General features: G+C 38.6%; 1 long non-coding RNA gene across 1 annotated transcript; it reads left to right on the forward strand.

The window, feature by feature from the left end:
• Positions 1–127: 127 nt before the first annotated feature.
• On the forward strand, positions 128–11,829 carry LOC148184294 (uncharacterized). The gene is made up of 4 exons (XR_015772447.1): positions 128–348; positions 4,065–4,169; positions 7,588–7,737; positions 11,662–11,829. It is a non-coding gene; the product is annotated as an uncharacterized LOC148184294 (long non-coding RNA).
• Positions 11,830–18,324: the final 6,495 nt, after the last annotated feature.

Here is an 18,324-nt window from a genome sequence, read left to right on the forward strand (position 1 = left end):
GACCCAACTCCGAGCGCCGGTATCGCGTCAGGAATGAATAAATACGATGGCTTCTGGCTTCCATGTGGCGGAGCTTGTCCCTGCGATATGTCTCTGCGTGCTGTCAGCTGCTGAGAGTCAAGTGATAAGCGCACCTTTTGTTAATTCTTTTTATTCCTCGTGCACATAGAGCAACCATCAACGCCTTTCTTTTTATTTATTTTAATTCATAATTTTACTTCGTTAGCGATGTAAAATGGATTGTTGCAATACATCAGCATTCTGAGAGGACTCTGATAACCTATGTGTATGGCTGTAGAGGGTACCTGAAATTCCAGGAGGAATATGGAAGAACAGAAACGAACAAATGTGCGTACAATCCGATTTTAGAAAAGCATTGATCCATTCTTAAAATGGAAGATGAAGCAAAGTATACATGTGTCTTGAGTAGCATTATAAATAATCAAAAGTATGAATAATTGGGTTAATAACCAGGATTTAACTGCTTTCTTCTTCTAGAAGGATAAGGGAATAGTTTAAGAGAAAAGTGTTGTTCTCTAAAAGATATCATGAATGCCAATTTCATTACATCAGCTGCTTGAATGCTGTAACTCATGCAGAAGTTTTTTATTGGGCAGAAACTATGTTTTGCATTATACTGTACCAAAGTATTATGAACTCTGGAATAGGTTATTCATAGCAAGATAGTATTTGGCAGACTAGGTTAAGATATTGGTTCATCAAGCTAATTATTCTACCACCAGCAGCATCCTTTTCCTGATGCTTTAGTCAGGAGTGGTGTCAGATGAAATGAAGTAAATCATGATGTTGGACTGATATCACATAAGTGTTACTAACTGAAAATTTTGACATATTGTGATAACTAGGAGAGCATTTTGTAGGGGAAAAAACCCCCAACAATACTGATTATCTGTAAAAATAGTTTAGTTTTGATAGTAAGGATTTTCTGGAATAGCTGTGGTAACATACAGATTGGTGTCTATGTGCTTATTTTGATGAGCAAATCAAAGCCAGAAATGAGCTATACTGAACTGGCTAATTCTCTCCTTTCTCCTCTGTGAAGCTAAAGGATCAGCCTACAAGTAATAATGCTTTCTTGCACTGTGGGAGGATTGTAACTGCTTTGGTGTCCATCACAATGAATGAATTTCTGGGGATGTAGGGAGGATGAAGCAGGACTGTGTGTACAGCCTCATTATTAAGAAAACCAGGTTATCCACTCTCTGTTACTAGAATTTTCAGTAGTTCCATAGTTTCCAGCCTCATGCTATGTCTTCAAAACTACTAACTTGCCAGAGTCTGATCCTACAAAATAATGAACAATTTCTGGAGGTTCTTAATGTTCTTATCTTCTGTTCAGAGCAGGGAACTTTCAGCACCCACATAAATTCTTAGTGTTTAAGAGCAGCATGGATTATTAGGATTATCTGATATGCTGCCATACATGACAAATGATGGAACTTCATACTGGGACAACATGTCTTACTTTAAATTGCTCTGTATCTGTCAGATTTGTGACCTGCTCACAAAAGGCCAACAGTTGTCCAAACCCAGAGCAATGTTTGTCAGAGGCTCTAGCAGAGAATGCTTACCACGAGTAAGGTACAAAACCTAACAGGGACAGGAGGAATGACTACCTATGAAGATAGAGTTTTGCAGAAATTGTGTTTATAAGCAAGTAATCTTTTTCACAGTCACAGTAAAATTGCTCTATCGGTCTTTGTCCTTGGAAATCCTGAAGTGGCAATTACTTTGGACATCGAGTAAACAAGCAGTGCAGGAGGATACTTATGCCAAGGACAGGTAGAAGAAATTGGATGCAAATATTTGCACTTCAGATTTCATTCAGCCAGGAGGAAGGTTTCTAGAAATTACACAGATTCTGGAGTGAGATGTCTATTTGCATTTTAAAGAAAACAAACAACAAAAAAAAAAGCGCAAAACCTTAAGTAATGTCAGGCATATAGATTTTTTTTTTTAAATGATTGTTTCATTAGGTCAAAAACCTCAAAGTTTAATGGTCCTATTATTTAAAAATTTTGTAAACCAGATGTTTAATTTTTTAATAGGAACACATAAATTTTGAGATGATGTTAAAGGATTGTAAAATTACAGTGATGTAAAATTATAACATGAGTATTTGGTCTCATTTTTTTCCTTTCTGGAACAAAAAACAAAGGCATAACAGTTCAGAACTTCAAACAAATTACAATGTTTTCACTACACCAGAACATCAGTAAATAAAATTGTAATAAGTCTTCTCATGAGACCTTATACACTTACAGATTAACTTGTTTTTGATTAAAAGAATAAAATTACTTCCAGTTTTACCATTTTGTGTGAAAGGGAGATGTAAGGCCCACAAGTATTCAAACTTAGTGCATGAAGTTCATCTCCCATTTAACACCAATGAAGTCCTTTTTACATTCTTACAGTTGCTTCATTGTTCTAGCTGAATTCAACCACTATGAGGTCTTTTGGGAAAAAAAGACAGTGCTTTGTTCAGGAGGCGGCTGAAAAGTGCATTACTACTTTAAATAGTGCATTATGTGCCAGTTGAAATAGAAGCTAGAATATTCCTGAAAACCAGGAGGTTTATTTGTCCCCATTCCTACACACATGGTGCTGCGGCTAATCGGCATTTTGAATACCTAGTGAGGTAGATGCTGCTGTGGCACACTCAAGATGTGGGATATGCACCAAGAAAGCAAAGTTCTCCGTTGTGTTCTTTTATGTAGAGTTGATGAAAGAGCTACTTTTCATGAGATCAACCATTCAGGGTGTTCCCACAGCAAACAGAAAGTCAGATCTGATTTAGCAGGCTGGCTGGATTGTGCTAACTGATCCACAGAAAGTTGTGACTCTGTTTGTGAATTGCTTCTCTTTTAAATGCTAAATTGTACAACTTGTTGATAGTGTCAGAGCATGGAGAGCAAGACCAAAAGTCTGAAGCACATCCTAACCCTTGAGATTCTCGTTGCCATGTGCTGCTGCAATGAGTACAGCACTATTGCAGAGTCTGTCATGTTTTGTAGTAGGAAAAGGCATTTAGGCAAGAAATAAGTGAAATTTAATCTACTCCGGAAAAATAAATTCCCAGTTCTTGAGCATGAAGTAGAAGCTCCGTTACATATGCTGTCCACAATGGGCAGTAAATTAAAATTTAATGGAGATTTCCTCTGCAAGTTACAGGGAAAAAACAAACAAACAACAACAACAAAAAAGTAAAATCAACAAAACCCAAGAAAGAGCAAGATTCAGATTGCCTGGGATTATAGGAACTGGAAGAAAAATAAAGACTGGTAAACTGAATGCCTTTAAATAACCAGAAAACATCATGAAAGCCTAAAACTTTAAGAATGCAAAGGAAATTTAATTATTAATTCAGAAATTACTTCTTTTGGAGTTCAGACAATAGTTTAGATTAGAAATAGTTAACACAGATTGTTCTGTGTTAATTTCATTTTCGTGTTGGTTTCTCCCAGATTACAGTTGTACTTCTAGCTGTAAAAAGGTAAACACCTATAACTCGAGGCTTACATAGTGTTATGCCTTATAAGAAAAATATTGTGAAGGAAATACATTTGTTTGTATTTCGGACAGAACTCTGTACTTTTCTTCCATTGTTGCCATTTGCTACTTTCCGTTTGTTGTGACTCAGTCATTTAGGGAAGAGTTGAGGGGTTTTGTTCTTTTGCTTGGTCTTTTTAAAGGAGTAGTGATTTTAAACCAATAAAAACTGTGAAAAGTGAAGATATGCAGAACAAATATGATGCAATTTTAATTTTATCAAGATAATCTGATTTCAGGTTGATAGTACTTCTTTAAGTTTTAACCTACCATGGTCAAGACAATCTTATGTTTCTACTTACAGAAATAATGGATTGCTATTTTGATAATATGACATGCATAACTTAGAAAATAATTAATTTCTTACACTATTTTTTTTCTCTTTTTTTTTTTTATGTAAAGGAATCTTAACCTCTTTGCTATTTGAAGCAAAATTCTGGATAATTTACAGTACCATAAATGCTCTGTGTTAACATGTATCATTGCCTTTACAGAATCCTCTGTGAAGAAAAGTGACACTGTAAAAACTTCCAAATAATTTTAGATTTCACTGGCTAGGAAGGGGAAACTGACCAAGACACTCTTAAGCCTAAATCAAGGTATGTCAAAGTCAGTGGAGCAGCTGCACTGATTTCACTGCTATTTGAGCTGAACTATCCTTGATGTCCTAGTCTGTGCTCTGGGAAAACATTTATACACACACACACTTTTATGAGGTTCTTTTTTAATAATTGTTTCTATTTGACTGCTTCACCTCACTGCCAAGCCAACAGTGGATCCAGTGTCTCTTTCTTATTACTGTGTTTCCTTTGTTACACTTGGCCATTTATTGTGCTGCACTGTGAATGCTTGGGAGTATGAAAAGCCTTAACTGAATTGTAGACATGTATAATTAATATCTGCCAGCCTTTCTGGAAATATTAAAGCACAGGATGTATTATACCTCTGGTCTTAGCCTTATACATTTAGATTTTAATTCATCTAAGGACACCTTTCACTATCTGGTGAAAAAGAGGATACTCAACTCGATCACAACAAGATCTTTTTTTCCATTAGCAGTACCTGTTTTATACATGGAAGGTTTAATTGTTTCCAGAACAGCTTCATTAACTTTTGAAAGTGTTACCAATACAGGCCTCCCCAGAGCCAGGATGCTAATTAGAAAGAAAACTGGCCTTGCAGTAGTTTGAGGAGTGGTGTCTTTATTTTTTTTTTTGAAGAGAGCAGGAGGGCTCATTCCATCATTGACAGAGTGTTTCAGAATGTAGGAATAGCTGCCTGTTGTATGAGCTCAAAGAATACTTACGAAAAATTAATTATCCCCACAATGAAACAACCTCTTCAGACAACCAACAATAGTGAGCCTAATAATGATTATGTAAATAATGTTAAGATGTCCATTCAAGGTCCATGCAGTTCAAGCAGTGTCCTTTATGACCAGCACTGTGTGTCAGCCCCAAGGCCCCTGACTCAGTGGGTTGGGTATGTGCCTTATGAATGCTTGGATTGCTTCCTCAGGTACCCACATTGTCAGTAGTAACACATCTGGCCCTTGTCACATTTACACTGACTTCTTATTAAAGGTGTTTTAAGTCTGACCAAAAAAAATCTATACAGGACTAAAGAGTAATTGTAAATACAAAATGTAAACAAAATTAAAATAATGGATTAATAAGAAAAACATAGATCCTATTACAAGTAAAAGCATGATATCAAGAATTGTTATAATAGTTTGAAGTTTTATATTGATAGTCAGGCCTTTAGAATCTGTATGAAAAAAGTACCTGGATTGAAAATAGGTACTAAAGGAAAAGAAATTACCCCTGACCTTTTTATAAGGATCACCACCTAATGTATCAAATAGGAAAGTTTTTGGCCAGTAATAAAATACAGTAATTATCAGTCAAACCCTAGAACTTCCATATTTTTCCCCATGAAGGTTGTGTTTTAAATATTTTCTAGGAGGATTTCTCTAGAAGGCAGAAGTGGATTATAGCTGCTACTTTCCAGTGAAAAGAGAGTAAAATAAACCCCACATCTGATTAATGGCTCAGGCTTATTTGCTTTTTGGCCAGTGCAACAATAAGAGTGCCCAGTATGAAAGTTTTCTGGCAGTTTAACAAAGATGGTAGCAGAAAGTCCACTTTCATGTCCTTGTCAGACTAAAGCACAATGAAAATGTGTGTACAATCTTCTGAACATGAGCAGGGAGCATAGTCTGAACAGTTAATGTGAACTTAAGTGGCCACAAGTGGTTGTGTATCCTAGAAATGGGCTGTGAATAAACTAAAACGTTCTTTTGCTGGGGATGAAGTGTGACTGTGAGCTTCATCCTGCTCTCTGTGCAGGACTGTCAGTGCTAAAGAAAGTTTCTGTGTTCTTGCTGACATTTCAGAAGTTGTGAGTTATGATCTGGATTTGCTACATTGGCAAAAGAATAGGACAGGTCACCCCATCTCAGCAGTGAAACTGTCAGTAACAAGGATAATCCTCCTCAGTCTCAACAGCACTTACAGGGAAGTTGATGCTAAGGTCAGGCAAGAAGGCAAGACCAACACTAGTGCCAATGAACCTGTCAACATTAAACACCTCTTTTTTCAGAGTAGTACTTCAACACTTCAATAGTCTGTGCTTCAGACTGTATCTTGACATGGTAGGGGGTTTTCCTTTCATTTGGGTGAAGCTAAAGCTGACAGACACAGTAGAGGCCAAGCAGACAAAGCCAGAAAAAGGACAGACCTTCAGAGTGTGAGGGTGACATTGAAGGAATCCAGAAAAAAATGCTCAAGAAATTTAAGATACTTTACACTCATACTTGTCTTTCTGAGCTTGGAAGCCACACAGGTGCTAGCATTGCTACTTCCTCTGAAATTGCAGTCCCTATCAGATTGTGTACTGAGGAAAGGAATAAGCTTTTACTTTCACCATGGATGGTGTCAGAATTCACAGTTCCTGCATCACCTAAAAGAAATTACCAGACCAAGCAAATTTTCCAGTGAAATCAGCACATGTTTAAGTCTCTTAAGGAAAGAATTTCATCTACAGAGGAAATAATTTTAAACAACACTTTTCCAACCAACATACAAGAGCTCAGTGCTGGAATCAAAAAACTATTCTGGCACTGTGCCCTTTACTCACTTTGAAAATATTTCCAAGTGTGCTACTTTGTTGTTTGTATGTCAACTTGACATTACAACAGTTCCAGTGAGAGGTTATAACTGGAGAGATTTCTCCAATACCAGACTTGATGCCAGTGGCTTTTTGAAACTTTTGCCCACCTTCTTCCACTCAGTATAACCAGGTACAAAAATAGATGCAGCCAAGACAAGTGATTATTAGCAGGAGGAACTGTTTTCCCTTGCCTTCTCCCAGATCCAGGTGAAAAAGATATGTCACTCCTTGGGAGTGGGCTTTATGCCAAGTACAATGGTGGCTTTGTTAGAGCAATCACTCAGCTTCATTATTACCTCATTTTTATCAATTTGCTTATTGAAAGGAAGGATTAGTGCAAGCCCTCTTTATTTTTCTTTTCTTTATCCACTTTATGGGATATTTACTACTGAGTGATTGGCAGCTGGAACCTCAGAACTAGTGATGGTTTATAAATCCTTTCCGAATTCTGCTAGGGAACAATGATACCAGTCTGGGAGCATTAGAGAGAAAAAAATAAATAAATAAAAATATTTTACTAACTGAGCCTTTAAAAATCTGTATGTGCTTAGTAGAGAGTTGATAAAAGGGAACAGCTGCATCCTTAAAGAATCTATACCCATAAAGTAAGCTCAGACTTCTGCTTTTTTCTTGACTAACACAGCAGCTAAAGTAGCTCACTCTCCTTAGAGTCATTACCAGGCTTTACATCTGTTGATCCCTGACAGCAAATGATTTTTTAAAAATATTCTCTTCACCACTGCAAGAGAAAAACTGAGTTTTTTTTAAATTGGTTATCCCTCTCTCATCAAGCCTGGGTAGGGATGGATACTGGAATTAACAATGATGAGTTTATTTCTTCAATAGGAGAGAAAAAGAGAACAAATGAGATTTGATGGGGTGTTGGGATGCAAGATAAAAAGCAGGATTGGGTGAAGAACTCAGATGTTGCTAAGATAGAAGACAATACCCTAAGAGTGCCATGAAGTCAGCACCTCATCTTTCTGCACAAATAAAGTAAGGATCTGGTAGTAAATCACTCTGTCATCATGTAATTAATAAGTGTGTTATAATCTGTAAAAGGGGTATCAAAATCCATTTGCATGTGAGAACTTAGTTGTCATTTCCTAATTTTGTATACTTCAGTTTGCAACCACATCAATGTTCTATTAACATAGCTTTGGTGTGTAAGGCTGGGTATTACAGGAATGGAGAAGATGGAGCCTTAATAAAGATTTTGTTGTTTCAAGCTTGTACTGACTGCATTGCTCAGAAGTGCCTGTATGAACAGTTTCTTTCTAATGATGACACCTATGGTAAAAAAAGTCCACATAACCTACTAATAGGCACAAGTAAAAGTCAGATGCCAAGGTATCATTGAAGGTCTCAGAACATTATGATAGTCCAAACTGCTTTTATTTGTTGTAGGCTACAGTTAGAATTAGATTCTGCCATCAGATTTGGGGTTTGATCCCTGAAACAATACAATAGATACTCTCCCTTCTAAGCATTTTTAATAAACCAGGGCATTAATAAATGACATTTTTTAAGAATATTTTGACAGGATTGGTGTAACAAGGCATTAGCAGAAAGACAGCCTAGCCACCAGCATTCACATGCTAAAGATGCAAGTGACACCTGCATGACAAATGGGATGCTGGAAGATACAGCTGTTACTGCTTAACTTCCATCCACCTGCCCCGCTACCTCAGTACATCAGTTCTTATATGTGCTGGTAAGCAGGTGCACACAATGATTAATTTGATAATCTCTCTCTCTCTCCTGTTGGGCAGATTTAGGCTCAGAATAAAGAAAGTTGTGGCCTACCTATCCTGTAACTGATAGCAGAATGTCCATAACACATAATCACAGAACAATTTAGGCTGGAAACACCTCTAAATAACTAACTTCAGGTGACAAAAAGTGAAATCCAGCAGAGGTGCAAGCAAAGAATACTGTCTTAAGACATTAGAAGACTGATTTCAAAGAGGAATCACACCAGCTGAATTAATATTACGTTCCAGTTGAATTTCTAGACCTATTCCTTCTGCTAGGAAAAGAGGCAGCCTTTTGGAAAATATTAATTTTGAGTTTCCTCTGCTGCAAAGAGTAGCCTCAGAAGAAGGACATGCTTGAAGCTATTTGTCACAAAATGTTTAGGTTGGCCAGAGAGCTTGAGACTTCACAAATATGCCTCAAATATGCAGTGCAATTTCAGCATAGTGTACATCTCTGATGTAACATGCTTAACATGCTGTTTCAAAGGCATCCTTTGAAGAAAATTTCAGTAGACCCAGTCTCCAGCCTGTCCACAGGATAGTTGTGCAGATCCACACCAAGTTTAGTGAGAAAATGACACTTTCTATGTTAGAATCTTAACATATCTGATGTTAACATATCTTAACATGGCTGATCACCATTCCTTGAATAACAGGATTGCACAACAAAGTCAGTATCCCCACAACTCTGTATTTGCCAGTTAATTTTGATACAAACATGTAGATACTTTTTCTTTTTTTTTCTTTTTTCTTTGGTAATTTCTTTCTCCTTGCATTTGTAAGCCCCAGGTTACCAGCCTTTCTCTGGGGACTGAAGAAGCTTGTCTGGAAATGTTATGTCAGTTTGTTAGCAGTGATGTTCGTTTTAGGAGTCTGAAAGCAATATGCTCTCCATGACGTGTCATTTCACCAGGGACCAACAGATATGGATGAAGTAGGAAGAGCAAATGCAGGAGGACAAGTAGTTAGTAGAAATCACTAAACTCCAGTACTAAAAATATCCTGTCCCCACCAGTTTAAATTCACACCTACTCCTCTGAGTAGGTAAGAGAAAAAAGAAAATTTCCATCTGCAGCTTTTGAAACTTCATTTGTCTCCTGAGTACTGAGCACCAGATCTTCAGCTGGTAGTGCTGAAAGCTTACCATGTTTCTGAAGGATCCATTCTTCAACACCAGAGTGCCAACTTGAGTGTCAAAATTCCATATGACCCTCAGCAGTACTTGAGGACAAACAACAATTGCCTGGGGATCTCACACAATATTGTCAGCCTGACAGGGCTAAGCTGGGTAGTAGAATAAAGCACTTTGCAGTTGGGTATAGTGTACAGTTCATTCCTTAGCCACTTCCTGTAGCTACTCTTGACTGCTCCCAGCTCTGCCTCTAGTACTACTGCTCAAACGTATTGCTTTCCCAAGACCTAGACACTAGTTGCTAATGAAGAACATCAGCAGAACATTGGCTCATCGGCTGTTTCAAACTGGGGGATGACCATCTCAAAGCCAACCAGACACCAGAAATATCACTGCAGTGTGGACTTGGACTGGGCAGTGAGCAAAGAGGATGGAATCAAGGAGCTGCATCATGCACTTGGAAAGTTTAGGTGGAATGAACATAACAGTAGGCCAGGCTAGACGGTAGTTGCTGGAAATGTGGGCACAAAGGTGTTTTCGAATGGTTAAGGCTCTTAATGAGAAAAATTACATCGCTTCTAATTGGTATGCATGTTAAAGGCCATGCCCCAAACAAATGGAAATTAGATAGGATCCTGAACAGGCTACGTAAAATAAGGCCCAATGAGCAGAACTCAGAGGAGAGGAACTTGCTGGTAAAACAAGTGAATTTTACCAGTCACTGCAAATAATGTCAAATAGATTCTTTATACTTTCATATTTTTGTTATGTCAAGCTGCAAGAGCTCAGAAATTTTCCAGAGCTTGGTGCAAATGCCATGACTCAGTGGAGGTCTGAGACTCTTTGGGACAAGACTCAAGACTCAAGATCTCATCTCTGGCCTCAGTGAGTCACCAGAGGCTATGGGTGCTGAGACCAAAGCTCTGGAAAAGCTATACAAATATACTAAGCACTGCATATTATCAGTTTTCACAGGGAAATCAGGATTTACAGGATTATGTAAACCTTCGCAACAGAGCAGCACCATGTGTGGACCAGGTGAGCCCTGGCCCAGCAGGCTGCTTCCTCTGTACCAGGGCCATGGAAAACCTGCTGTGATTGCAGCTATCACCGCAGAGAGAACAGTCAGGATGAATAGAATTAAACACTCTGAAACAATTATCACATAGGAAATTGTTCCAGAGGGAATCAAAAGGTGCAGTAGTAAAAAAGAACTAGTTAGGTGGAATCTATTACTGCTGTTACGAAAACATTGACTTGGGAAATAAGTTCTGAAGTAGTAATCTCTGTATGATACAGAGGTAATTTTTCAGTTGACACATGTTTTCTTCAGAGGGGAAGAAAATCAGCCTGACTTCTGTACTTCTGTAGTTATAGGAATCCCTTTTCCAAATTTCTCATCTATTTATATATTTCCAGATTCCCTTGATTTTTTAAAAGCAGTTATTCATGGCTGCAAGTACAAACATCTGGTCAGTGGGAGGGAGTAAAAAGTAGCCAGAATAAAGAACAGTTCTCTGGAGCACAGACAAATCACTGAAGAAGTTTGCTGCTTATTTCTTGATTTCTTCTTTTTTTTTTTTTTCAATTTCCTTTTATGGCTTGCGTTGGTGGGATTTACAGTCTAAAAGCTAACTCATTGTTAATGCTGGTTCTCATCTGGGAATAGACACATTTAAGTGCTCATACTGTTGTAGGCACTGAAATTTAGCAAGCCTTTTTTTAACAATGCTATTCTATAAAAAGCATAGGGAATGCCCATAAGAGGATCTTTTCCTTTAGCAAAAAGACACAACCTGATTAGAACATTACATAATCTTGATATATCTTTGGTATCTTTGGTATCTAACAGAGAACTCAACCCCTAAGGTGCTGGTGATAACAGCATGCTGGAAAATGGGAAATTGCCAGTCTGGTGACTTTTTCATGGTTTGCCCAGAACTGATGGCAATTACCAGATGAGAAGAAACACAAGAGGAAAAGAAGGATGGCTGCCAACAGTAAAAGTCACTGTTGGTCTTTCCTTTTCAGCTAAGACAAGAAGCCAGTACTCCAGCCATAAGCAGGAACAGGTTGGTGGAGGAATAAGGAGCAGTAACAGACACCTGGACTCTGGAAGAGGCTGAGAATGTCTGAGTGAGAAGATGGTCCTTGAATGCAGATCTCCAAAGCTGAATGAAAATAAGTATTAAGAACACATGAAGGGAAAAAAAAAAAAAAAAGTAAAAAGGAGGGGGTGGAGAGAGGAATAGGTAAAGAAGAAGAAATTGCAGCATGGTAAAAGAAAAGGTGGAAGTGAACAATGGAGCCAGAGACCTATGCAAAAATAAATGAAAAGAATGAAGGAAAAACATTATTTGATATTTCAGAGAACTGGAGGAAGTAATTGAGATTAAATCTGGGAGAAAATCACAGAGAATAAACACAGAAGGCTACAAATCTCATTGCAGCTCACAGCTTTCCCAGTGTGCTGAATGACTAACTCAACAATCTCATCCAACTTGTGAAATATTCAAAATACCATTAGTTAATTTTGTAACCTCCTCCCTGGAAATGCAGTACATTTTTTGTACCTCTAGAAATGTGTCTCACAAGTTAAGAAGTGATTAATTTGACAAGTTATTGAGCCCAACTGTCCCATCAGTAACCAACTTGAATAGGAAGGCCAGTAAATGTGTTGACAGTGGAACATAAGTGAGTAAAATAATGATCATTCTGTAGAGGTTAAATGGGAATGGCAAAACAGCTATGCTGGCTCTTGCCCACTCTGAGCTTGTGCAGTAAATAAGTGTTGTCAGTCAGTCTCCAAATGTTACATGTAAGAGTGAAGTCAAGATAAAAAATCTGAGCCTATCCCTGATCTGATCTCTTATAAAAAGAAGACATTTTATGAATATTGTCTGAGTGTAAATGAACTCAGAATGTAAACAGGGGCTGATATATTTTATTTATAAACACAGTATAGGAAACAAACCCTAATTTCTTGGAGTTCTTGGCATCTTGCAAGGACTCCTGTCCCTTTTAGTATCCATTATGGATTATGTTCAAAGTAAATTCCTCTGTTAAATGTCAGCAAATCCAATAAATGCATTAGCATCTTATCTAAGCAGATTGTTCCAAGTGATTTTACAATGGTTAGTACATTTTATATGCGGCAAAAGTCTTTAGCAATATCTGTTTTCCTTAGTTTCCTGTTAATTTGTCAAGGACTGACACACTAGGCTTCATCACAGACCAGGACTGAATCAGGCAGGATGAACTCCTGATGAACATTGACCACTGAAGCTAATAATACCTAGTTATGGCAAAAGTTTCTCCTGTGTGTGCACTCACAGTTATCCTTAAAGCAGACTATGAGAATGTTTGCAGCAGCTTTTGTCTCTCCCTGTGAACTGATGAAGCCCCCACCAAAATGCAAATGAAAATGCTGCTTTAGTCATATCACCAATGTCTCATCCTTTCTGCTTCCAGCTTTAACAGAAAGATTGTTTAAAAAAAAAAACACAAAATACCCTAACCACATCAATGACCAAACCACCAAAACAAACTAACTCAGGGTAAGAACTTAGGCTCAGCTATTGCCAGACGGAATTCCTTTTCTCAGAACTTTATCCCAAATATCCAAAGTCTAACATCTGCCTCCAGTAGGCAGCAGGAGATTCTGGCAAATTTGGTTAATGCTAGGAGTCTGGGGCAGCAAGAGCTTCCTGCTCATTTATCAAGTACAATTTGAGGTACAGCTAGGATTTTTGTGTTATGAGGGTTTCACAGCCCCTTTTAGCAGAATGCAGTGCAGATGAAACATTTGAGTTAGCAAAAGGATAATGCAGAGTTTGCAATGCAAAATTAGACCAGATAAAATTGTAGAGGGAGCGTTTTTAAGAGAAAGATAAGCAAATGTCACATTGGGGTTAGAGTCCTCAGGAAGTTAGAAGTGAAATTCTGTGGCTTGAAGGGTCTTTGGAAAATGGCAGCTTATTCTTTTGAGAATGCATTAACAAACCAGCTGGTAGGGAGGGGTGATGCCAGATGCTGCAACGTGTGCATTGAGGTAGGAAGGGAGCAGATGAATAAAGGGAATTTTCTCCAGTCTAATAGGCAGCTAAAGGAAAATTACTTCAGGAATTAAAAGCATACGAAGAAAAAAATACAGTGGTCCAGCATACTGGAAACTGGAGATGAATGTAGAGCTCTATTGTCTCCCAAAGACAGACACAATTCTCTCTTATTGAGAATTTTATTGTCCTTGCCCATCTCCAAGACACAGGAGGATCACGGCTCTGGAATCTCACAAAGTTACATCTCACAAAGACAACCATTCCCCCAGAAAGTGACAGAGGAGAAAGATTTGTAGCACTGGTGAGAGAGTTTCTGAAAGGAGATAAAAAAACAAAACTGCTTTGAAGATGTTGTGCGCAACCATGTAAAGTTTCAAGCTGGAACTGATGTAAATCTCACACAGAGAAGGAAGGATGACAGAGCTGCTGTGGGACTTGCAGCCAGCAGTGGACCACCCCATGAAGACTGTTTTTCACTTACACATTAACTTCACAATGTGCAGTTTTCATCCTGTTGATTTTGATGCATCCTTCTGTTTCTAGCAGCTGCCTATGCACAATATGTATTGTGGTAGAGGAGTAATGAATCAGAGAATTGCTTTCTCATGAGACTAAGCTAAGCAAGATGCCTGTCTGGTGGTAGCCAGCTTCTTTACTAATAAAAAATTCAAACCATTACATCTCCTTCACTCTAGGGCTGGCTCTGACACTCAGTCAGCCTCTTCCTTACAGAAAGCTGACAGTTGGACAAATTTTAAAGCTTACAAATCTCCTCATCTTGTCTGCATCTTTTCCAGAAGAGGCAGAACTGAGCTTAAAAAACCAAAACCATATAACCTAAACCCATTGTTTTAAGAGAAACTTGTCCCCAGACAGGTACCTGATAAAGCAGCATTTTAAACCACTTTTCCCTGGCATTCTTTTCACCTATTACTCTTGACCTGTAAATCAGCTCCCAGGAGCACAGTAATGACTGAAGCAACAATATCAAGTCCTGACTCCTCTATCTGACAAACAGAACTGAAGGGACAGCTGAGAGCATGCTTTGTTGAGGTAGAAGCAGCAACACTGAAAGCATTCATTGCCTTAGCAACTAGGACAACCTCTTCTTTAATTAGCACATCATGGTCTGAACTTTGCTAATAGAACCTGCCTACACTGCATGCTAACCATGGGTTAGGTAATCTCGCGCTTGCCAACACAGGCAGCCTACCACGCTCCTGCTTCCTGACATTCTCCACATGAGCGCTCTGTTCTCAGGTCCCACATCTGCAGGCAGGCTGTGGGTGGTGTTAATGAATGATACATCCTTGTGGTTTCTCACCCTGGACTCATGATCTCCTATCCCATCACATATTTGTCAGGGCTGGCAGGCACAGGGTGCTGTGGAACAGCTTCTGTGTGCTGTGTTAGGATTTGGGAGGTTACTGTCTATGACAAAGGAATTATTTCCTGGCATTAGCTTAGACAGGAAATGCTGATATGGAAGAGAAATAAGAGAGCTACCTCACTGCCCAAGCAGCCCCCCTTGGCCTATCCTCCTCAGTTCTTCTCCCTGCCACCCTCTTCTGGAGCTTCTTCACCAGTGGCATTACTGATGGCCACGTGAAATCTCCAAGATCCAATGGCACCAGCTATTATGGAATACACTCTTCTGTAAGATATGCCACAGAGGTCTGTAATGCAGTTATTCTCTGTTCCTTCCCCAAAATTGCAGGGGAAAAAACTCATTAAAAAAACTGATCAAGGAAAAATAGATATCTGGATGAAAACGAGATTTGAGAGAAAAAAAAACAAACAGGGTTGATAAAGTCATTGTCATAGCTCTAACTACAGCTCATTGAAATTTGTATCAGCACAGCAATAGTAGCGCTAAGTTTAGAGCAGAAAGTAAAACTCGTCTGAGTTAACACTGCTCAAATATTCTGGGCTGAATTCTGTACTGCCACTGGCGTTAGAGAGATAAGGTCCAAAGCTGGCATGGGTGTGACTGTAGGAAATCCTACCAAAGCAATGGAACAAATTGTGCTCTGAGACAGCAGAGGTCTCAGTAAGTGGGAATATGCAGCACTCAATAGAGGAGTAAACTAAATTTTGATTGTTTTAAATGCTTTAGTTAATAACACTATGAACTAAAGAAGTGAACTCTTCTCTTTTTTTCTCCTGCTATATTGAATTAACCCTGGGAATTAGGGAAAGAACACAAGATCACATGCTGGGTTTGGAACGCCTGCTCAGCAAAACAGTGAATGACACTGTGACTACTTTTGGGATCACCTTCAGGGTACTTTCACCCACGGTTTCTGTAAAACTGCATGACAAGATCTTTCTTAATTACAATATTTACATTGAAGAAGAGGTTTTCACAATAAAGTGGGGATGGTTTCTGTAGATATTTGTTTAAGGTTTTGGTGTGGGTTTTTTTGTTTGTTTTTAATGTCGAACAAGATGAGCAGAAAGGGAACACTGCTTTCATCATACAAAAGTAGAGATACCTATTCAAGATACCAGATACTCCTTATAAATGTACACTCTTAGAAGCAAGAAATCGCACCTCAAAATCAGTAAATTCTCGACATGCGCATGCATACCGTACAGTATCAATCACACATAAAATATCAAGCTTGCATTCTCAAATGTGGCTAATGCTTGGAATGCTGACAACAAGATGCTTTTCTTCTGTTCTTTAAAATGTCAAACTTTTAACAGATCATTGCCCCAACAGAATCAGAGATTCAGAGAAGTGCCGTGATCAAAGGCAGAAACCATGCTTCTGAAGAGGAATTAAGGAAATGTAAGTTCAGCTGGTATAAAGAACTATCACCTCTTTGGTCTGGTTATGTGCATCTTTAAATTAGCCATTAGATAATTCTGCCACTTCACTGAACTTTCTGCATTGAAGATATTTATTCTTCCTTGTCCAGGAGGAATGGTTTTAGTGGTAGTTATAGAAATAAAAGAGATAATAAAGCTCCCATGCAAATCTTACGTTTTGTGTATTTTCTTATTTGACTATAAAAGTGTTATTCCCAAAGGTGTGGGGTCAGGGATGTTTTAAAACTGCTGATGAGCATCACCCGTTGCTATCTTAATTAAATGCTAGTGATTTACCTATTACAAAAGACTTTGCTCCATTACAAAATCCTTTCCTAGTGTATGGAGGCATAAATAGAGAGCTGCATATCAACTGCATTAACCCTTTCTATAGAATAGAAATAGTGAAGCTGACTTCTTCTTGTGAAGTATTTTGAGATCTACTCATGGAATGTGCAGCAGGGGAAGGTAATTTCATTATTACTCTAAAAGCCTCTTGCCCTCCTCTGCACTGGCATATCTGGCAGATACTCACTCAAGCAATTAAGATATGGGATGCTATCAATTCAGAGTGTTCTTTCCTTTAGCTGGAAAAGTAATAGGACCTTGGAAACCACATAATAAAATTACTTTTCAAATGAAATCTGACATACTTGAGCACTGCCACTTGTTTTTATACACTGATCCCTTCACCTTTAGAGAGATCTTGCTGACAGTTCCTGCTGCACTCCTGCCCCAGGATAGTGATGATGATACTGCATTAAACTGCTCCTTGGAAGCCAGCAAGCCTCTATTGCTTCTGTAAACATCTCTGGCAAGCAGAGCTTGCTCTTCTCTTCCTGTGCAATGGAACCACGGGGAAGCAAGAATGAAAGCAAGAATTCCTTGGTCCATTAAAACCTGGAATTTCTGCAGTATTTTACCTTCCAGGATTATTTGTTTCTGGAACAGGTTGGTGAGAGAGTAGAAGAAAGGCAACAGATACTTCCTGTGACATTTTTCTTTTCACTTTTTCTGTTGTGTAAAGATAACCAGGAGAGGTTTTTCAGAGCTGTCGTTATTCTCTATGTTGCTCTTACCCTTTCAGAAAAGTCTGCAAGGTTTCAGCATCCCAGGCCTGAGAGTTTTGGTTCAGTGACGCCCAAATTGGGGTACTCAGAAGATTCGGGAGAGACTTTTATGGTGTTTGTTTGCCAGAGCACACAGCTTTGAGGGGGGGGGGGAAAGGGTAAAACCAAAAAAAGAGGTGTTTGCATTAAAAGTACTTTTAAAACTGTAGACTTAAGCATGAGAACTCCTGTCAGCAATTTGCTTTTGCACATAAAGGGTGGGCTAAACCAGGGAACTTCCAATAAGTTTCCTGGATAGTGGACAGATCACATGTATGTTAAAGGCTTTCTTTTACCTCAGAGAACTGGAGCCTGACTTGCTGGAGAAAGAGCACTGTGCATTCAATTTTGATTTGCCGTTATCATAAAACACTCAATGACAATGTGTAGTATGAAGGAAAAAACATTGAGAAATGTTAAAAAAACTCATATCAGTGCTACAATTTGTTGACATGTTTAAAAGTCATCCCTGAAATGGTTTCCTTTGAGTGAAGAACTAAATGTACAATGACCATACATACCTCTTGTCAGGAGCCTCTTGTTTGCCAAAAGGGAAGCTGAGCTCCCCAAAATCTTGTTTTACATTCACCCACAACATGGTGTGAGCAGGAGTCCCTGTGTTTCCACACAGTCACGACACACACATTTGGCCATTCAGGGGGACTCTTGGGTTCAGCATTCTTAATCACTTTATTATTGGATTCTTTTTTGGG

The sequence above is a fragment of the Pseudopodoces humilis genome, chromosome 5 (assembly GCF_049639895.1).
Source record: "Pseudopodoces humilis isolate 2021_Gansu_Grassland_sample_001 chromosome 5, ASM4963989v1, whole genome shotgun sequence".
Classification (NCBI taxonomy): Eukaryota; Metazoa; Chordata; class Aves; order Passeriformes; family Paridae; genus Pseudopodoces; species Pseudopodoces humilis.